Source organism: Prionailurus viverrinus, chromosome X, assembly GCF_022837055.1.
Source record: "Prionailurus viverrinus isolate Anna chromosome X, UM_Priviv_1.0, whole genome shotgun sequence".
Lineage (NCBI taxonomy): Eukaryota > Metazoa > Chordata > Mammalia > Carnivora > Felidae > Prionailurus > Prionailurus viverrinus.
Genome location: NC_062579.1, coordinates 12957167 through 12975614, shown reverse-complemented (window position 1 = coordinate 12975614; position 18448 = coordinate 12957167). Strand labels below are relative to the sequence as shown.

General features: G+C 42.2%; 1 protein-coding gene across 7 annotated transcripts in view; it reads left to right on the top strand.

Annotated features, from left to right (window-relative positions):
- The window catches only part of MAP7D2 (MAP7 domain containing 2), a 108771-nt gene that overhangs the window by 9050 nt on the left and 81273 nt on the right, over positions 1-18448 (top strand). The window contains exons 2-3 of one of the 7 annotated variants that reach the window (XM_047844654.1): positions 5426-5485; positions 5835-5984. The exons of the other annotated variants lie outside the window; for them this stretch is intronic. The gene's annotated coding sequence lies outside the window, so the exon portion shown is untranslated. The remainder of the gene's footprint in view (positions 1-5425; positions 5486-5834; positions 5985-18448) is intronic. 7 annotated transcript variants of the gene reach the window in all.

Sequence of the window (18448 nt, the reverse complement as noted above, 5' to 3'; positions counted from 1 at the left end):
GCCCTCCTCAATACCCATCACCCACCCTCTCCTCCCTCCCACCCCCCATCAACCCTCAGTTTGTTCTCAGTTTTTTTTTTTTTTTTTTTTTTAAATTTTTTTTTTCAACGTTTATTTATTTTTGGGACAGAGAGAGACAGAGCATGAACGGGGGAGGGGCAGAGAGAGAGGGAGACACAGAATCAGAAACAGGCTCCAGGCTCCGAGCCATCAGCCCAGAGCCTGACGCGGGGCTCGAACTCACGGACCGCGAGATCGTGACCTGGCTGAAGTCGGACGCTTAACCGACTGCGCCACCCAGGCGCCCCTGTTCTCAGTTTTTAACAGTCTCTTATGCTTTGGCTCTCTCCCATTCTGACCTCTTTTTTTTTTTTTTCCTTCCCCTCCCCCATGTGTTCCTGTTAAGTTTCTCAGGATCCACATAAGAGTGAAACCATATGGTATCTGTCTTTCTCTGTATGGCTTATTTCACTTAGCATCACACTCTCCAGTTCCATCCACGTTGCTACAAAAGGCCATATTTCATTTTTTCTCATTGCCGTGAATACCTCTTATAATCAGACCAATTCAAGCAGGAGATACCATGCATGAGGACCAGCGCTAATAGAAGTTTCCGGGAGGATGGAAACGTTCTATGTCTGTTCCATATGATAGCCACCAGTCATCATGTGGCTATGGAGCCCTGAGGAACTGAGTTTTTAATTGTATTTGATTTTAGATAATTTAAATTTAATACATTTCTTTATTTATTTTGAGAGAGAGAGGAGCATGAGCAGAGGAGGGACAAAGAGAGAACAGAGAGACAATTCCAAGCAGGTTCCACACTGTCAGTGCAGAGCCCAGTGTGGGGCCCAGTCTCCCGAACCTTGAGATCATGACCTGAGCCAAAATCAAGAGTCAGACATTCAACTTACAGAGCTACCCAGGCACCCTTTTAATTTAAATTTAAATAGACACACATGGTAGTGACTCTCGAATTGGACTGTACAGTTAACAAACTGTTGACTAACCTTGCCAGATTAGGATCAGAAATTAGGAATAAGTTTTAGGCCTCAAACAAGTTAATTCAAACCCATCTATTCTTGGTTTCTCCTCTACAAGTTCTGATATTTGGCCCTTGTCATTCAGCCACTCTCAGATGTGCACAGGCCATCAAGAACAGAACCCAGCAGTTATCTCTGTTGTTCATATCAGATCTGTAGGTCCTTGATGGAATCTACTAGCCAAGACTTATGTCTGGCTCCTGGTGGCCCTGGGGTGCCCATGGTCAGCCAACTCCTCTCTGTCCCTGCCTCAGTTTTGGTTGCACAACTTGGTTGGAGGATAAATTGGATTGACTTACAAGGCATTACCAAACCATTTGATGAAACCATTAGCTGTACAGGATTTGGTTGGGCTGTGGGGAGAACTTTTCTAGTGACAGATTGGCAGAGACTGAAACTATTAGCCTAGGCCAGAGAACCCTGTGGTGGAAGGTAAGGTTGGTGAGGGCATTTGGAGGGCATTGGGCACCACAGCCAAATGAGTCTTGTTCCCTCTTCTTTAGGACATACTCACCCAAAGCAGATAAGCCTCAGCTCTCTCATTCCAGCTTGTTCTTTACAAACTGTGGCCTCAGGTGTGGGCCCATGAGAAGACCTTAGTTGCTTGTCTGTGAGATGGTACACTAGGAAATCCGACTGGTGCTTTCCAACTCTTGAGCTACTGTGATCCTCCACTGCTGGATCAGGAGGGAGGGGGTAGGGTAGTTTGGTCTTCACCCTTGTGTTGTGAGGATCACCAGTCAAAAAGGCTTAGAGTCAACAGACTTACCAGCCTTCTCCTTTCCCTCCTCCATTACAACCAGGTAGGGAGATCTGCCTCCTTCATCTCTTATGACCCCATTCCTATTGTCTGGGTCAAACCTGTCGTCTGGGGCCTGACCATTATTACAAGAGCCTTGCGGGGGTGGGTCTCTGTTCCTCTATCCAGGTCATCATCCTGTCATGGATCTATCTTGTGTCTCTCTTACTTACTTAACTTCCTCTGACATCTGCCTAGCGTGTGTACAGTCCAAACTGCTGATAGGGTTTCCCAGACATGTTGGGATGGGGCTCCCACTTATCACTCCAGCCCTTCTCTCTGGCCAGTGACCACCTGAAGCTTGTAGTATCCAGCACACTCTATACACGCTTGCTCCTCACTGCCCATGGGCATGCTCTTCCAGTGCCCAGAATTCCCTTCCTCTCTCTATCTGCCATTCATCCTTGAGTATTTGGCCCACACCTCACCTCTTCCCTGAAGCCTTCTCTGACTACACACTTTTGGTGGATTTTTCTTTTCCATTGCCATTACATTCTTGATAATGCTAATGCGGGTAAATCAGATCACATGCAAATAAACTTGGGACTGGCATTTGGAAACTAAAGTACATACATCTTAAGCATACAGTGTGATGAATGTTTGCTTATGCACCTGTGTAACCACCCAAATCAAAAAACAATATTTCCAGCACCCAGAAAGCTTCTTCCCACGTCTTCCTAGGCATTAGCACCCCCCCCCAGAGGTAACCATTGTTCTCACCTCTTTTCACTGTAGTTTAGTTTTCTTGTTTTTGAACTTTATTAAAATGGATTCATGTAGCATGTCCATTTTTATTGTGGCAAAATATACATAACATAAAATTCACTATTTTAGCAGTTTTTTAATTTGCTTAAGATTTTTTTAATGTTTATTTTTGAGAGAGAGAAAACAGAATGGGAGTGGGGGAGGGGCAGAGAGAGAGGGCGACACAATCCGAAGCAAGCTCCAGTCTCTGAGCTGTCAGCACAGAGCCCGATGTGGGGCTTGAACTCAGAAACCACCAGATCAGGACCTGAACCGAAGTCAGCGCTCAACCGACTCAGCCACTCAGGCACCCCAAGTTTTTTTTTTTTTTTTAATTCAAATTTGAGTTAGTTAACCTACAATGTAGTCTTGGCTTCAGGAGTAGAACCCTGTGATTCATCCCTTACATATGACATCCAGTGCTCATCACAACAAGTGCCCTCCTTAATGCCCATCACGAACCCATCCCCCACTTCCCCTCCAGGAACCCTCAGTTTACTCTGTATTTAAGAATCTGCTATGGTTTGCTTCCCTCTCTGTTTTTTATCTTATTTTTCCTTCTCTTCCCCTATGGTCATCTGTTAAGTTTCTTAAATTCCACCTATGAGTGAAATCATATGATTTTTGTCTTTCTCTGACTGATTTCACTTAGCATAATACCCTCCAGTTCCATCCACGTTGTTGTTGCAAATGGCAAGATTTCATTCTTTTTCATCACCATTGTGTATATATACCACATCTTCTTTATCCATTCATCAGTTGATGGACATTTGGGCTCTTCCCATGATTTGGCTATTGTTGATACCGCTGTATTTTAGCAGTTTTTATGTTCATTGGCATTAAGGATATTCACATTGTTGTGCACCCATCACTGCCATCCATCTCCAGGACCTTTTCATCAAGTATATACTTTTTTGTGTCTGTTTTTTTTCACTCAGCGTTATGTCTATAAGATTCACCCGTGTTGTAGATACCAGCAGTTTATTTCTTTTTATTTCTGAGTAGTATTCCATAGTGTGACTGTACTATAGTTTGTTTTGTCCTTTCTCTTGTTAACGGACAATTGGGCTGTTTCCAGCTTTTTATTCTTTTGACTAAAACTACTGTGAACCTACCGGTACCCATCTCTTGGTGCCCATACAAATGCATTTCTTTTAATTTTTTTTTAACATTTATTTATTTTTGAGAGACAGAGAGAGGCAGAGCATGAGCAGGGGAGGGGGAGAGAGAGACACACACAGAATCCGAAGGAGGATCCAGGCTCTGAGCTCTTTGTTAGCATAGAGCCCAACGTGGGGCCTGAACTCACGAACTGCAAGACCATGACCTGAGCTGAAGTCAGATGCTCAACCGACTGAGCCACCCAGGCACCCCCATACAAATGCATTTCTATTGCTTATATACCTAGGAGTAGAATTGATGGGTCGTAAGGTAGGCATATGTTCAGCTTTAGCAGACAGTGCCAAATTGTTTTCCAAACATTTCCTATTGTAGTTATAACAATTTATCACAAATGTAATGGCTTGTAGAAACATGAATTTATTATCTTATAATTCTGGAAGTCAGAAGTCCTAAAATATGTGTCAGTAGAACCTTTCTGGAGGCTTCAGGGCAAGAACCCATTTCCTTGCCTTCTCCAGCTTCTAGAAGCTGTCTGCATTCTTTTTTTTTTTTTTTTAATGTTTATTTTACTTTTCAGACAGAGACAAAGCATGAACGGGGGAGGGTCAGAGAGAGAGGGAGACACAGAATTGGAAGCAGGCTCCAGGCTCCGAGCCATCAGCCCAGAGCGGGACGCGGGGCTCGAACTCAAGGTCCGTGAGATCGTGACCTGGGCTGAAGTCAGACGCCCAACCGACTGAGCCACCCAGGCACCCCCTGTCTGCATTCTTTGGCTTGTGACTCCTTCCTCTGTCATTGGGGCCAGCAGCGTAGCATCTTCCAATATCTCTCTCCCTCCAACTTCTGGTTCCATTGTCACATTTCCTCTCTCTCACCTTCACTCTCCTGCCTCCCTTGTGATTGCACTGGGCCCACCTGGAAAATCCTGGCTAATCTCTTCATCTCAAGAGCCTTAACCTAATCACCTCTGCAAAGGCCTATTTGTTAAATAAGGCAACATCTTCACATATTCCAGGGATTAGAAGTAGACACCTCAACAGGGATGAGGGGGAGGGCATTATTCTGCCTACATGGTAGAATGGTACATGGCTGTACTATTTTACATTCCCATCAGTAAAGCATGATCCTCCACATCTTTGTCAGCACTTGGTATTGCCAGTCTTTTTAATTTTAGCCATTCTGATTTGAATGTGGGGTACATCCACAGCTACCACCTCCAGGCAGTGTGTCCTCCTTTGCTCTGATACAGCTTTCTTGCAGCTTATCCATATTTAAATATTTGTTTACGTGCTTCTGTCTTGGCCAAACCACACATCCTTCATGAGGCAGGTAGTAGCTGGTTCAATAAATCCTCCTTGGATGATAAATGACAGAGGGCATTTTTCAACAGAAGTGAGCAGAGCTAAAGATGTAAATGAAAACCTGCACATATAATCCCATCTCTGGCTTGAAGTAGGGTTTCTCCCAAATGAAAAATAGGACCGGAGCAAAGAACCTGGTTTCTAGCTTCTGCGTGCTGTTGTCTTTCCCAAGATAGTTAATCTATAAGTCAGTAATGCTCTAGAAGGAGATGTGGGCTTCAACTCCTGAGGGCGTTGGTTGGGCATGACTTCACCTTATATGTAAATGAGAGGAGAGTGCAGTTCTGGCAGGCAGGCTTTTGGAGAGTCTGATCTTGGATCTTTTACAGCATCTGAAGTTTTTTCCTTTTCCCTAGATTCTGCTCCAGTATAGCAACACACTGCAGCTTCTGGCTTGCAGAAGGAAGGACTAGAAGGTGAGTAGGGTTTCTTGATTGCAAGGAATGTAGTGTGTGTAGACTTAAACCCACTTTGAAGACTTGAGGCTGGAATTTCTGAGGAAGGTGAAGCCAGAGTAGAAAAGAATTTCTAATTCCCCCAGACACAGAGTGGTGGGCGCAAATGTCTTGGCACTAGAGAGATAAACCTGGAAGAAGGAATTAGTATTAGACAAAAGGCAGACAGGATTGTGGCTTTCTTTAGGAACATCCTGATGTGAGTAACCATTTTCTGTGTTCTAGTTTGTTCCCTAGTCTACTTTGCTGGGCAAAACACCTGGTTTCATGAGGGCTATAAGGTTTCAAGGCCTCAATCTTATCTTTCCAGGCCACTGAGGTGTTGGCAGCATTCCTGCAGCTTGGCATTACTTTGACCCTCTGGGGTATGGCATGTGTGAGAGAAACCTTGCCATCCCATGTGGCAGAGGACTTCTTTGGCCCTGAAGAGAAAACTTCTCTGTTTGACAAGACCTGGATGGTCAGTATTTATTTAGATCATATAGGAGTTTGTCTTTTGAGAAAAATACTAGCTCAACTGTCCGAGTTACTATGTTGGGCTTATGCTGGGGTTATCGGTCCCTATTTAGACATACTGACAATGTTAAGCTTTAGTGATTTGAGTAAGTACACACGTGATTCACAGGCTGATCTGCAAACAAGCCAGCTGTGGCAGAATGGAGGCATGCCTGGGCCTTGGGTGGTGTGGCCGACACACACACCAGGAGGGTTGGGATAGGCTCAACAGGGCTGTGGCTATGTTTATAGAGTTCCAGTGACTTCCTGGATGTTCTCTCTTTTCTACCTGGTGTATTCAAGTTGTGGAGAAGTCATATGTCTGTATTCCTGGCTTTTTGGAATTCTTGTGGACTCCAGGTCTGGAGGGGATCTTGAGGGAGAATGTGGGGTGCTGCCCCCTGTAAGCAGGTGCATGTTAACTTTTTCTAGGACAGACAGTGGATCTTTGCTCCACATTCTCTGAGGCTGGCAGGGCACTCTTTACTTCCTAGGTCAAGAAGTCCTTTATGTTCATACAAGCATCTTTCCTCTAAATGCCTCCCCTCTTGCTGTGTCCTTTGTGGACAGGCAAAACAACCACACAGGATCATTTTGACAAAACTTTCCAGTCTCCATAAAGAGACCTGGGGCCTTCTGTGGGGCCCAGTTCCTTAACCTTCTTGACATGACTTTTTGTTTGGTGTTTACTCCTGTGACATTGGTGTTTTCCTTCTCTAACTCTTTGTACAAATTACTCGTAGAGTAGCCTTTTCACCTGTTTATTCAGTTAAGAATTTACTGATGAGATACCACCTCACACCTGTTAGGATGGCCATTGTCAAAAAAAAAAAAAAAAAGACAAGTGCTGGTGAGAATGGAGAAATTGGAACACTTGTGCAGTGTTAATGGGAATGCAAAATGGTGCAGCTGTTATGAAAAACAGTATGAAGATTCCTCAAAAAAGTAAAATTAGAACTATACCATATGATCCAGCAATCCCACTTCTGGGTATTTATCCAAAAGAATTAAAATCAGGATCTTAGGGATATTAACACTGTTCACTGTGTAGAAACAACCTAAATGTCTATGGGTAAATGAATGGATAAAGAAAATGTGGTATATACATACAATGGAATATTAGCTAGCCTTAAAAAAGAAGAAAATTCTGCAATATGTGACAACATGGGTGGACCTTTGATGACATTATGAAATAAGCCAGTCTTGGAAAGGCAAATACTATATGATTCCAGATATATGAAATATCTAAGATAGACAAATTCATAGAGTCAAAGAGTAGATTGGTATTTCCCAGGAGCTGGGGGCCACAGGAAATGGGGAGTTACTAATCAATGGACACGAAGTTGCAGTTAAACAAGATGAATAAATTCTAGAGATCTGCTGTACAACATTGTACCCAGAGTCAGCAATATTATATTGTACATTTAAAAGTATATTGAGAATGTAGATCTCATGTTAAGTGTTCTTACCACAATAAAATTTAAAAAATAAAAAAATTTAAAAAGAATTTACCGTGTAAGACCTTAATCTGATCAGTTCCTGGTTTGGCCATTAACTAGCTATGCGGACGTGGGCTGGTTTCTTGGTCTATTCTTAGCCTCACTTTCTTTACTTATAAGATGGCAATCATAACAGAAATTCCTCATGGGATTGACAGGAGGATTATATTGAGGTAGTGCATGGAAAGTGCTTAGCACAGTGTTGCATAGATAGTGCTCCATGAGGTAAGTGATAATGGTTATCATCATCTTCGCCTCAAATATAAGACCCCAGACCTTATGTCTGTGAATATAAAAAGTGTATTTTGGGGGCACCTTGCTGGCTCATTTGGTACAAGCATGCAACTTTTGATCTTGGGGTTGTAAGTTCAAGCCCCATGTTGGGTGTAGAGGTTACTTAAAATTTAAATCACACACACAAACACACACACACACACACACACGCAGATATATATGGCATACATTTATATCACTGTACTTATGTTGATGTATTTATATACTGGCTTTGCCTTCCAAGGAACTAATTACCTAGTGAGATAGGCTTTCTGTAACTTAATATAACCCAGGTCTAACACTGAAAAGTACCATAAATGGGAATACAAAAGTGGACCATGAGGCCGTAGATGAGCAGTTAATTCTGGCAGAGGACCTGGGGACAGTCTTTGTGCCTATGTAAGTCTTCACAGTCCCTTAAGTGTCCTGTGGTTAGCAGGACAACCCTGCCAGGTACTCAGCAAATTGTTACTGGAGACCTGTCTTTGGCCATGCTCTCCAGTTTCTGCATAGGAATGGTGGTTCTTTTTCTCCCACTCAGAGCTCAATTTATATATTGAAATTCTTGAGGGATACAGTTGTGTCCTGTTCAAGAGCCTGTTCAGCCAGTGGCATTTCTTTTCCTCTTCCTATAAATATGTCAGAGATTCATCCTACGTCCAGTTTCTCATTGTACTGGGTGAACTTACCCTTTTCAGTTTGTGTAGTTAGTGTTTTTCCACATTAGACACAGAATAGAGGAAAATTCTTATTTTTTGTCCTCTACCCTTCTTTGACACCCACTGCTAGATATTTTGCTTCACAAATTGGCCCAGAGCTCAAGAGATCATTCAGTTTTCTGGAACTGTGGAACCTGTATGTGGCTTTTGGCAAGATAAGAGAGTTGAGTGGCCTACTATAGGTTTGCAAGTTTAGGATTTTTAAAATTTATATGTGTGTATTTATGTATGTATGTATTTTGAGAGAGAGAGCACAAGCAGGGGAGGGGCAGAGAGAGAGGGAGAGAGAGAATCCTAAGCAGGCTCCACACCATCAGCGCAGAGCCTGATGTGGGGCTTAAACTCAAGAACTATGAGATCATGACCTGAGTCAAAATCCAGAGTTGGATGCTTAACTGACTGAGCCACCCAGGTGCCCCTGTAAGTTTAGGATTTTAGACTTTGTGCTGGCTAGTACGATAGCCAATTGCCACATGTGGCTATTTAAATTAATTAAAAATGAATAAAATTTAAAATTTAGCTCCTCAATTGCACTAGCCACATTTTAGGTACTCAGTAGCCCCATGTGGCTAATGGCTATTGTATTGGACAGCACAGATGCAGAACATTCCTTTCATTGCAGAAAGTTCCATGGGACAGCACTGGTTTAGAGGGTTATCTTAAAGTTGTGGGCTGCTTAATAGAGAAAGGAAAACATAGATGTTTATCCATGCTGTTATGGTTTTGATCCTTCTTCCAAATGACCCAAGTTGGATGTATAAGCATTACATGTAACTGCCAAATCAACTGAAACTTGACTAATGCACGTAAAATATTTTGACCTCAAATTTGTAATACAAAAAGGGTATTCACTTTCTGAAGTGTTTTTTCTACTGCCATATTACCCTGAAGCAGCTATCAACTATGGATTCTTAGGTGAGAGACCCCTGATTTTTTTTTATTGTGGTAAAATATTACATAACATAAGCTTTACCACTTTAACTATTTTATTTTTTTTAAGTTTACTTTTTTTAAGTAATCTCTACATGGGGCTGAAATGACCCTGAGAGTAAAATGTACAATTCAGTGGCATTAAGTGCATTCACAGTATTGTGTGACCATCACCACTATCTTTTTCCAGAACTTTACATCATCCCGAACAAAAACTATACCCATTAAACAGTAACTCCCCATTATGCCTTCCCCCTAATGCCTGGTAACCAATGTACAATTTTCTGTCTCTGTGTATTTGTCTGTTCTTGGTACCTCATGTAAGTGGAATCATACGGTATTTATCCTTTTGTGCCTGGCTTATTTCACTTAGCAAATGTCCTTAGGGTTCATCTGTGTTGTGGCATATATAAGAATTTCATTTCTTTTTAAGGCTGAGTAATATTCCATTGTATGGATAGACCACATTTATCCATTCATCTGTTGATGGACACTTGGGTTGCTTCTACTTTTTGGCACTTGTGAACAGTGCTGCTGTGAATGTGGGTGTCTGCTTGAGTCCCTGCTTTGAGTTCTTTGGGATGCATACCCAGAAGTGGAATTGCTGGGTCATATGGTAGTTCTGTGTTTGGCTCTGATTTTTGGAAATAGTCTAAAAATTATTGAGATATAATTCATATAACAAAAATGTCACCCTTGTAAAGTGTACAGTTGAGTGGCTTTTAGTGTATTCACAAGATTGTACAGTCATCCCCAGTTGTCAGTGATTTTTTTTGTATTTTTTAAAAATGTGTTAATTTTTATTTTTTTTAATGTTTAGTTATTTTTGAGACAGAGAGAGACAGAGCACAAACGGGGGAGGGTCAGAGAGAGAGGGAGACACAGAATCTTAAACAGGCTCCAGGCTCCGAGCTGTCAGCACAGAGCCCAACGCGGGGCTCGAACTCACAAACCGCGAGATCATGACCTGAGCTGAAGTCGGACGCTTAACCGACTGAGCCACCCAGGCGCCCCAAATGTGTTAATTTTTATTGAGAGAAAGGAGAAGGAAACCCAAGCAGGCTCGGCACTGCCAGTGCAGAGCCCAATGCTGGGCTCAATCTCACGAACTTTGAGATTATGACCTGAGCCTAAACCAAGAGTCAGATGCTTAACAGACTGAGCCACCCAGGTGCCCCCTGTCACTGGTTTTTATAGTCTCTTTGGAACCAGAGTTGGGGACAGAGACAGAATCTTGAAGGCAGGTTAGGTGGAAGGAAGGGAGCTTTCAGGATTAATATGAGACTCAAAAAAAAGAGGTTTATTATTTGCAGGTCATCTGGCTGGCTCAGTTGGTGGAGCATGCGACTCTTGATCCTCATGGTCATGAGTTCAAGTCCCACAGTGAGGGTAGAGATTACTTTAAAAAAAGTTATTTGTGGGGTGCCTGGGTGGCTCAGTCGGTTGAGCATACGACTTCAGCTCAGGTCATGATCTCGCAGTTTGTGAGTTCAAGCCCCGCATCGGGCTCTGTGCTGACAGCTCGGATCCTGGAGCCTGCTTCGGATTCTGTGTCTCCTTCTCTTTCTGCCCCTACCCCACTTGTGCTGTCTCTCTCTGTCTATCAAAAATAAATAAATGTAAAAAAAAAAAGATATTTGTACCAAATCCTTGGAATGCTGTGCAGTCTTTAGCAAGAATACTCTTGCTCACTATGAGACTTTTAGACTGAAATTCAGAAAGGCTCCCCTGCTACCTGACATATTTTCAGCTACTTGTGAGGCCTTGTTTTATGGAACGGGATGTTGAATAACCTGACAAATGGGTCAGACTCCTCAGGAATGCTCTGAAAGCCATGGCTTCTTTCTTTTTTATCACGCTTCTTATGTTTGCTTTGCCAGATATCTTTCCCTGTCTTGGAACTGGTTCTATTCCTTCTCTGGTTCTGATTCCAAATTATAAAACAATTTGGTTTCCAAACATCAAACATATTGTTTACAATAGATACCTTCAATATGGATTCTTAGATTTCAGATTTCTCTGCTTTGCAGCAAATACTGCAACTCATATACTTTTGTTATTACAGTAAACCCTTGAGCAACTCGGGGATTAGGGGCACCAATCCCCTGTGCCACTGAAAATCTGCATATAACTTTGACTCTCCCCAAATTTAACTACTAATAGCCTACTGCTGACCTGCAACCTTACTGATAAACCTACACAGTTGATTAAGACATATTTTGTGTTATATGTATTAATGTACTATATTCTTACAATAAAGTAAGCTGGTGAAAAGAAAGTGCTATTAAGAAAATCATCAAGAGAAAATACATTTACTCTTTAATGTACTCTATTTATTGACAGAAATCCTCATATGAGTGCACCTGCATAGTTCAAACCTGTGTTGTTCAAGGGTCAGCTGTGTATGCCATTCATTCATACCAGGGCGCTCTGATTTTTGCTCATTCTTGCCATGTAGTTGTGGTTTTAATATTTTATGCTTTGGGGATGGTTTTATTGTGGTCTTCTGATAATTGGCTAGCACTCTTTTTTTTATACTGTACAGTTCACCCGTTCAAAGTGTATATAGTTCAGTGGGTTTTTTTTAGCATATTCATAGAGTTGTGCAATGTACAACCAATACTGCAATCAATTTTTGGACATTTTCATCACTCCAAAATGAAACCTCATACTTTAGCAGTCACTCACCCTTTCTTCTCAACACCCAGCCTTAGGCAACCCAGTCACTAATCTACTCTGTCTCTACAGATTTGGGGCAAACTGTCTTACATCCTTGTTAACAGTGATTTTTTATTTATTTTTTTTAGAGAGAGAAGGTGCAAGTGAGCGAGGGGCAGAGAGAGAAGCGGGGCCCATGCAGTGTGGGACTCCAACTCACGAACTGCGAGATCATGACCTTAGCCAATTTAGATGCTTAATTGACTGAGCCACCCAGGCACCCCAACAGTGATTTTTTTCCTCCCCTAAATTGTACTATAAGTCACTCACCCAACTTTCCCTCCATGTGCATTCTTGTCATTTGCCTATTGTTTCTGTTTTATTTATTTTTTTTTTAACTCTTGTGATACTAGCAGGTTAGCTATAAATCTTCCTTAAACAGCTTTCAAAGTGAATTGGGCACAGCTGCAAGAATTAATCCAAAAACAGCAAGGATGAATGGATAGCTGCTGCTGAGCCCTGGAATGCATTCTGTACTCTGAAGCTGGTTTTCTTTTCACTGGCTGGGCTGCTGGGACCTCGAGAGCTAAGTCAGTGAGAGCCCCTGGACTGGAAGCTGCCCTGGGATTGATCCCTGATCATGTGTAAGTTCCAGAACAGAAATCAAATGCAGTTTCTAGTGTAAATTCAGTAACTTGCTTCTCTAACAGAAACAGTATTTAGTAGTTCTTAATCATAGAGCAGCCTCAGAATCTGCAAATATCCGTCTCTACCATGCCAATCACTGTTACTGGCAGTGACAAAAGATTGGTGCACTTGGGCATAAATAATTTTATTCACTTAGTATGTGTTTTTCTTGCTTTTGTAGTCAGTTGCCCTGGGATTTAATCCTGGTTCTGCTCCTTTTATTACCTAGGTGACCTTGAGCACTTCACCGTTTTTGGAAGACTCCTCTCCTCTGTGAAAGGGGAGATTAATAAATCTGACTGCATGAGGTTGTTGTGAGATTTCAATAAGATAACATGTGCAAAGCACTTAATACAGTGTCTAGCCAAGAGTGAAAGGTCAATAAATATTAGCTGATATTAAGGGGCCATATTTTATTCTGTACCTGCTATATACAAGGTACCAGGTTAAGTTCTATAAGAAATAAACCAGAGTCTCATGAATGGAATTCAAGCCCTGTTGGTGTTACAGTTGTGCCTAGAGCTTGGCAGTTAATGCTGGGGAAGCAGAGGCTGGGTGACATCCACGTTTTACTTGTCTCTTGAGAACTATAAATTTTATTAAATAATTTTCATAAAACGGTATCAGTTTAAACATCAACACAGGAGGGATGCCTGGGTGGCAAAGTCAGTTAAGCATCTGACTCTTGATCTCAGCTCAGGTCATGATTTCACAGTTAGCAAATTTGAGCCCCGCTTCAGGTTCTGTGCTGATGGTGTGGAGCCTGCTTGGGATTCTACTTTTCTCTGACCTTCCCCCACTTGTTCTCTCTCTCTCTCTCTCTCAAAAATAAATAAGTAAACCTAAAAACAAAATCCACACAGGAAATATTTGGCTAAGGTTAGGTTTTTCCCGGGAATGGTAGATATTATAATTTCTTGTGGGAAAATTAAAACATTTTGTCATTTACTATTGGCCACTGGTAGCTGTACTCAAGACAAACCATCTTTGTCAAAGCAAATAACCTTGACAAAAAAGGGTAGTCACAATCCTACTCAATGAATCTCCTAATTGTTTTTGGTGTTAAAAAGACATCAATAGCGTTTATTCCCAGGCATATCTCTTATTCTGTTACATCTCCATATTGCTGCCGACAGAACGAGTATCAGCAGGCCTTTTCTGTGGAGTTTTCTGAGCCATGTGAGAGAAGCACAGTGTACTCTTAGAACAAGATCTGTCCTGCCTTTCCTTGTGTTCCAGAGTCTACTTTGGTTGAAAGAAATAGAATAAACTTCTGTTTGGGGAGGAACTTTGCGTTTTTGTTTATTTCTTAAAATAGAAAATGGTAAGCATTCTGATGGTAGAGTCCTGTATCTGTTTTAGCCTGAGAGAACCACCACAGGCTAAAACCTTTTGACCCACTGGAGGTTAGGGCTAGGATATGGACTTTAGAGTGTCTACTAGAGGCATCTTTAGATACAGCCTCAGTCCCTTAACTCAGTGCTGTCTTGGGAAAAAATCTTTTAGGACCTCACTTTCCCATCAGTAAAGTGGGATTACTTCTTGAAATTATATTAAGAAATAGAAAAAAGTACAACTGAAGCAAACACCATGCTGCCTTTCATGGGTTAGACCTATTGAATAGTCTTTCTAGGCCTGGGAAAGAATGGTGAGTTTGCTCTGTGGCACCTTCAAATAAACACAGAGACCAGGCCAGTCAATTTCTTTTGGTCAATTAAACATCCCTCACAAAAGTGTGTGACACATATGGTGACACTCCTTTATCCCATCTGCCTCATGCTAAACTCAAGTCATCACCTGCAAGTGGCCTCATCGTCCTTCCAACACCAGGCTCCAGGCAGCCACTGCCATTCAGTCAGGTTCGGCAGAAGAGCTGGAGCCTGGTTGTCACCCCTGCCACATGTAGTGTGGGTGAGGTTGCTGACCTCTACCCCCACTCCTCCATGGCAGTGTCTATTGAATGGCCTGTCTAAACATGAGCCTTCCTGAATCACAACCCTATAATACTCTTTATTCTGTTTCCACAACAGCTAGCCTTTTCTACTCGTCATGTGTGTTAGTCCTCATTTCCTTCTAGCTTCTATTTAAGCAATATCTCCTTTGGTGTGAAAATATCCAGAAGGCCTTTCTATTATTAACAGCTTTCACAAAGTCTAAGGACAGGTACTTAAATGAAGCTCTTGGTCCACTCTGAAAATGTTTATTGAGTGCCTGACATGTGCTAACCTATGATATATGATGGAGTCAACACAGTCCTTGGCTTTCCAGAGCTCAGTCTGGTAAAGATAAAAAGTGGACGGACTTCTTTTATTTAGTTCTCCACTGGCAAAGAGAGAACTAACCTCCTTTTACAAGGAGAAAGGCCATGAGAGCTGTTTAGGTTTGTTAAACAGCTACCACATGGTGCCTGGTTGGTTTTTAGCAGCATGCTGGTGATGGCATTGTTTAGGGACACTCTCTTACTGGCTGGCAGTGAGGCAGCCACACAGGAGCATAAGTGGTGGGGCAGGCTATTGACTGCTTACCCCACAGCCATCCTTTCCTTTTTATAGAGCTCAGGTATTGGGGTAGATAGCAGTGGGTCCAGGCTATGAGTCATTTAAAGCCAAAGTCATTCCTTTTAATTATTATTTATTTTTAATTTATTTTTAATTTTTCTTTAGTTTGAGAGAGATTGTGCATGTGAGCAAGCAGGAGAAGGGTAGAGAGGGGGGCAGAGAGAAAGAATCCCAAGCAGGCCTCATGATGTCAGCACAGAGCCCAAGTCAGGGCTCTATCTCACAAACTATGAGATCATGACCTGAGCCAAAATCAAGAGTCGGATGCTCAACCAACTGAGCCACTCAAGCGCCCCAAGCCTAAGTGATTCTTAGTGGTTCATTCTCCTTTGCTACTCTCCTGGTATCCCTTGTAGCCATTTGACCTAGTACCTGCCAGGAAGACTAAAGAGAAAGATTACTAGAGGTCTTTCTAGGATCAAAGACAAATGAGCATGAGGAGTGAGCTCCCTCCTTCCTGTTTTGGCTCCTAGTCTCTTCATCCCACTTCACCAGCTCTCCTGTGAGAATGTGATATTGGAGCTGTGGCAGCCATCTCTTGGTCATAAGGGGGAGACTCATTGAAGGGTAGCTGAGTAGAAAAGCAAACAGATCTTGAGTCCTTCATCTTCCAACTATTGAAGGAACCCCAAGACCCTTCCTGAATACCTCTTGATGAATGAGATCCCAGATGTCTTTGTTATTTAAGCCTGGGCTTCTCAAAGTGTGATTCATAGACTGGCATCATGATTGTCACCTGGGAGCCTATCAGAAATGTAAATTCATGAACTGTGCCCCAGCTCTACTGACTCAGGATCTGGTGCTGTGGGGCCTGGCACTTGTGCTTTTACAACCCTTCTAGGTGATTCTGATGCAAAATCAAGTTTGAGAAGGACTGGTTGAAGCGATTATACTTTCCTAAAACTCATGCCATCAGGGTCTGTAAGAAAAGAGCTGAAATTTACCAGTCAGTTCTCTGTGCCAGATGAGGACCGGGTTTGTCAGCACTGACCGCCAAGTTATCCCAGTGGCTGTGACACAGATCTGTTGGCTCAACTGGTTTGATGATGCTTTTCCTAGGAGGCCCCAGTCAAACCTGCCTGGGTTTTCGGGTGTCACTGTCTCTGTCTATGGACACTTGCCTGAGGCCAGCTTAGTCCCCATATCCTTCCACTCCCTATGGAGCTCTAGAAGTCCTTTGCCTTTAGACCTGAATAAGACCGGTGTAGATATTTGCTTCCCCTGAGGAAAAGAATTCAGTAAGTAGAGGCTGATGGAGGAGACACCAGACTTGAGAGTCTCACAGATAGGTGGATAGAGTAATAACTGAGGTATTCAGACAGCAAATTCTTGCTGAGGGCGTACTCTGGGCTGGGCTCTGAGGTGGGTGCAGAGAAAACAGTGGTAGACATGATAAAAAGACATGGTAGAGCTAGAGTATCACAACTACAGTGAGGAGGACCAATGGGGGCTGTGGGGACCGATAGAATGGTCTCTCCTAGGATACCAGGGTAGAGCAGGGAATGCTTACTGGAGGAAGCAGCTGTTCATCCAAGAGTACTCAGAGTATGTGTGTCAGGGTTGGGGGTAGGGTGTTCAAGCAGAGGCTTCAGCTTGTGCAAAGGCCTAGAGGCAAGAGAGACCTTGGCTTCTTCAGGGAAGAGACAAGAGCCCTCAGTGTGCCAGGGAAATGGTTCTGTTCAAGCTCTCAGAAACCATGGATACATCTGAGAAGCAGGCTGAGATGTATGGGGAAGCAGGGTGAGATGTATAAAGAATGGTATTTAAATGATTTATTAATGTGAACTAGGCTCTCATTGCCTTTATTAGAAAGAATTTATTTACTGCTTTTTATTATGGCCTGCTCAGTGCTGCTTGGACAGTCAGGCATGTCATGGACATTGCTCTCATCTCACCTCCTGTGCTGCCCTGTTCCCTTTACATTTTGCTGCTAGGTAAAATAATGATACATACTCATTCCTGTGAGCAGGTGCATTTGGTCTTTATTTGGGACCTTCATAAAGCTACTTCATTTCACAATGAAATGAGCCCCTCCTTTTCTGATCCTGTGAAGTAGACTAAAATAGTATTTTCCTCACTTATCTGATCCTAAGAAGTATCTGGTATGCTTGTTGGAAATTCAGATTATCTGCAAGGAGATGCCATTTCACCAGGTCTGAGAAGTTTGGGAATCTGTACATTTTGAATTAACTTTATTGTGTGTATATATAATTTATGTACGTACATACTTTTGTATCTAATTTACATACAAGAAAAGGCACTCATTTTAAGTGAACCAATGGATGTGATCTGACAAATACAGTATACACTCCAGGAATCACTTCCACAATCAAAATACAGACTAGTCAGTTCCCACACCTTGCAGACACTCCCCGGCCCCTGCCCCAGGCAACTATTGATGTGCTTTCTGTTATAATAGATCACATTTGCCATTTTTAATATTTCCTATAAATGGGATTGTATAGAATGTACTCTTTTCTCTCTGGCTTCTTTCATTTGGCCTGTGTTTGAGAGTCGTATGTGTTGTGTTTATGTAAGTAATTCATTCCTTTTATTGCTAAGGAGTACTGAGAATATACGACAGTGTTTTTGCTGCATTGCTGCTTTAGCCATTCTCTTGCTGACAGACAGTTGGGGTTTTCTTCCAGTTTTGGTCAGTAGACACTGTGGACATTCACGTGCAAAACTGCTTTGTAGACATACATTTGCCTTTCTCTGGGGTAAATCCCTAGGAGTGGGGTTGCTGCGTCATGATAAATGTATGCTTTAACTGGGAAAGGAACTGCCAAACTCTTTTCCCAAGTGGTTGTACTAGTTTACATTCTCACCTGCAGTGTAGGAGAGAGATCTAGTTGTTTTGCATCCTTGCCAGCACTTGGTATAGTCACTTTTTTGTGGGATGTTAAAAATTGTTTGCCTTTCAGGTGGTTGTATAATGGTATCTCATTGTGGTTTTGCTTTGCATTTTTTTGATGATTAAAGATACTGAGCATCTTTTCAGTTGTTTCTTGACATGTGAAGTGTCTCTTCATGTATTTTGCCCATTTTTTTACTGAGTTGTCTGCTTATTTAGCTGTAAGAATTTTTTTATTTGCTTATATTTCA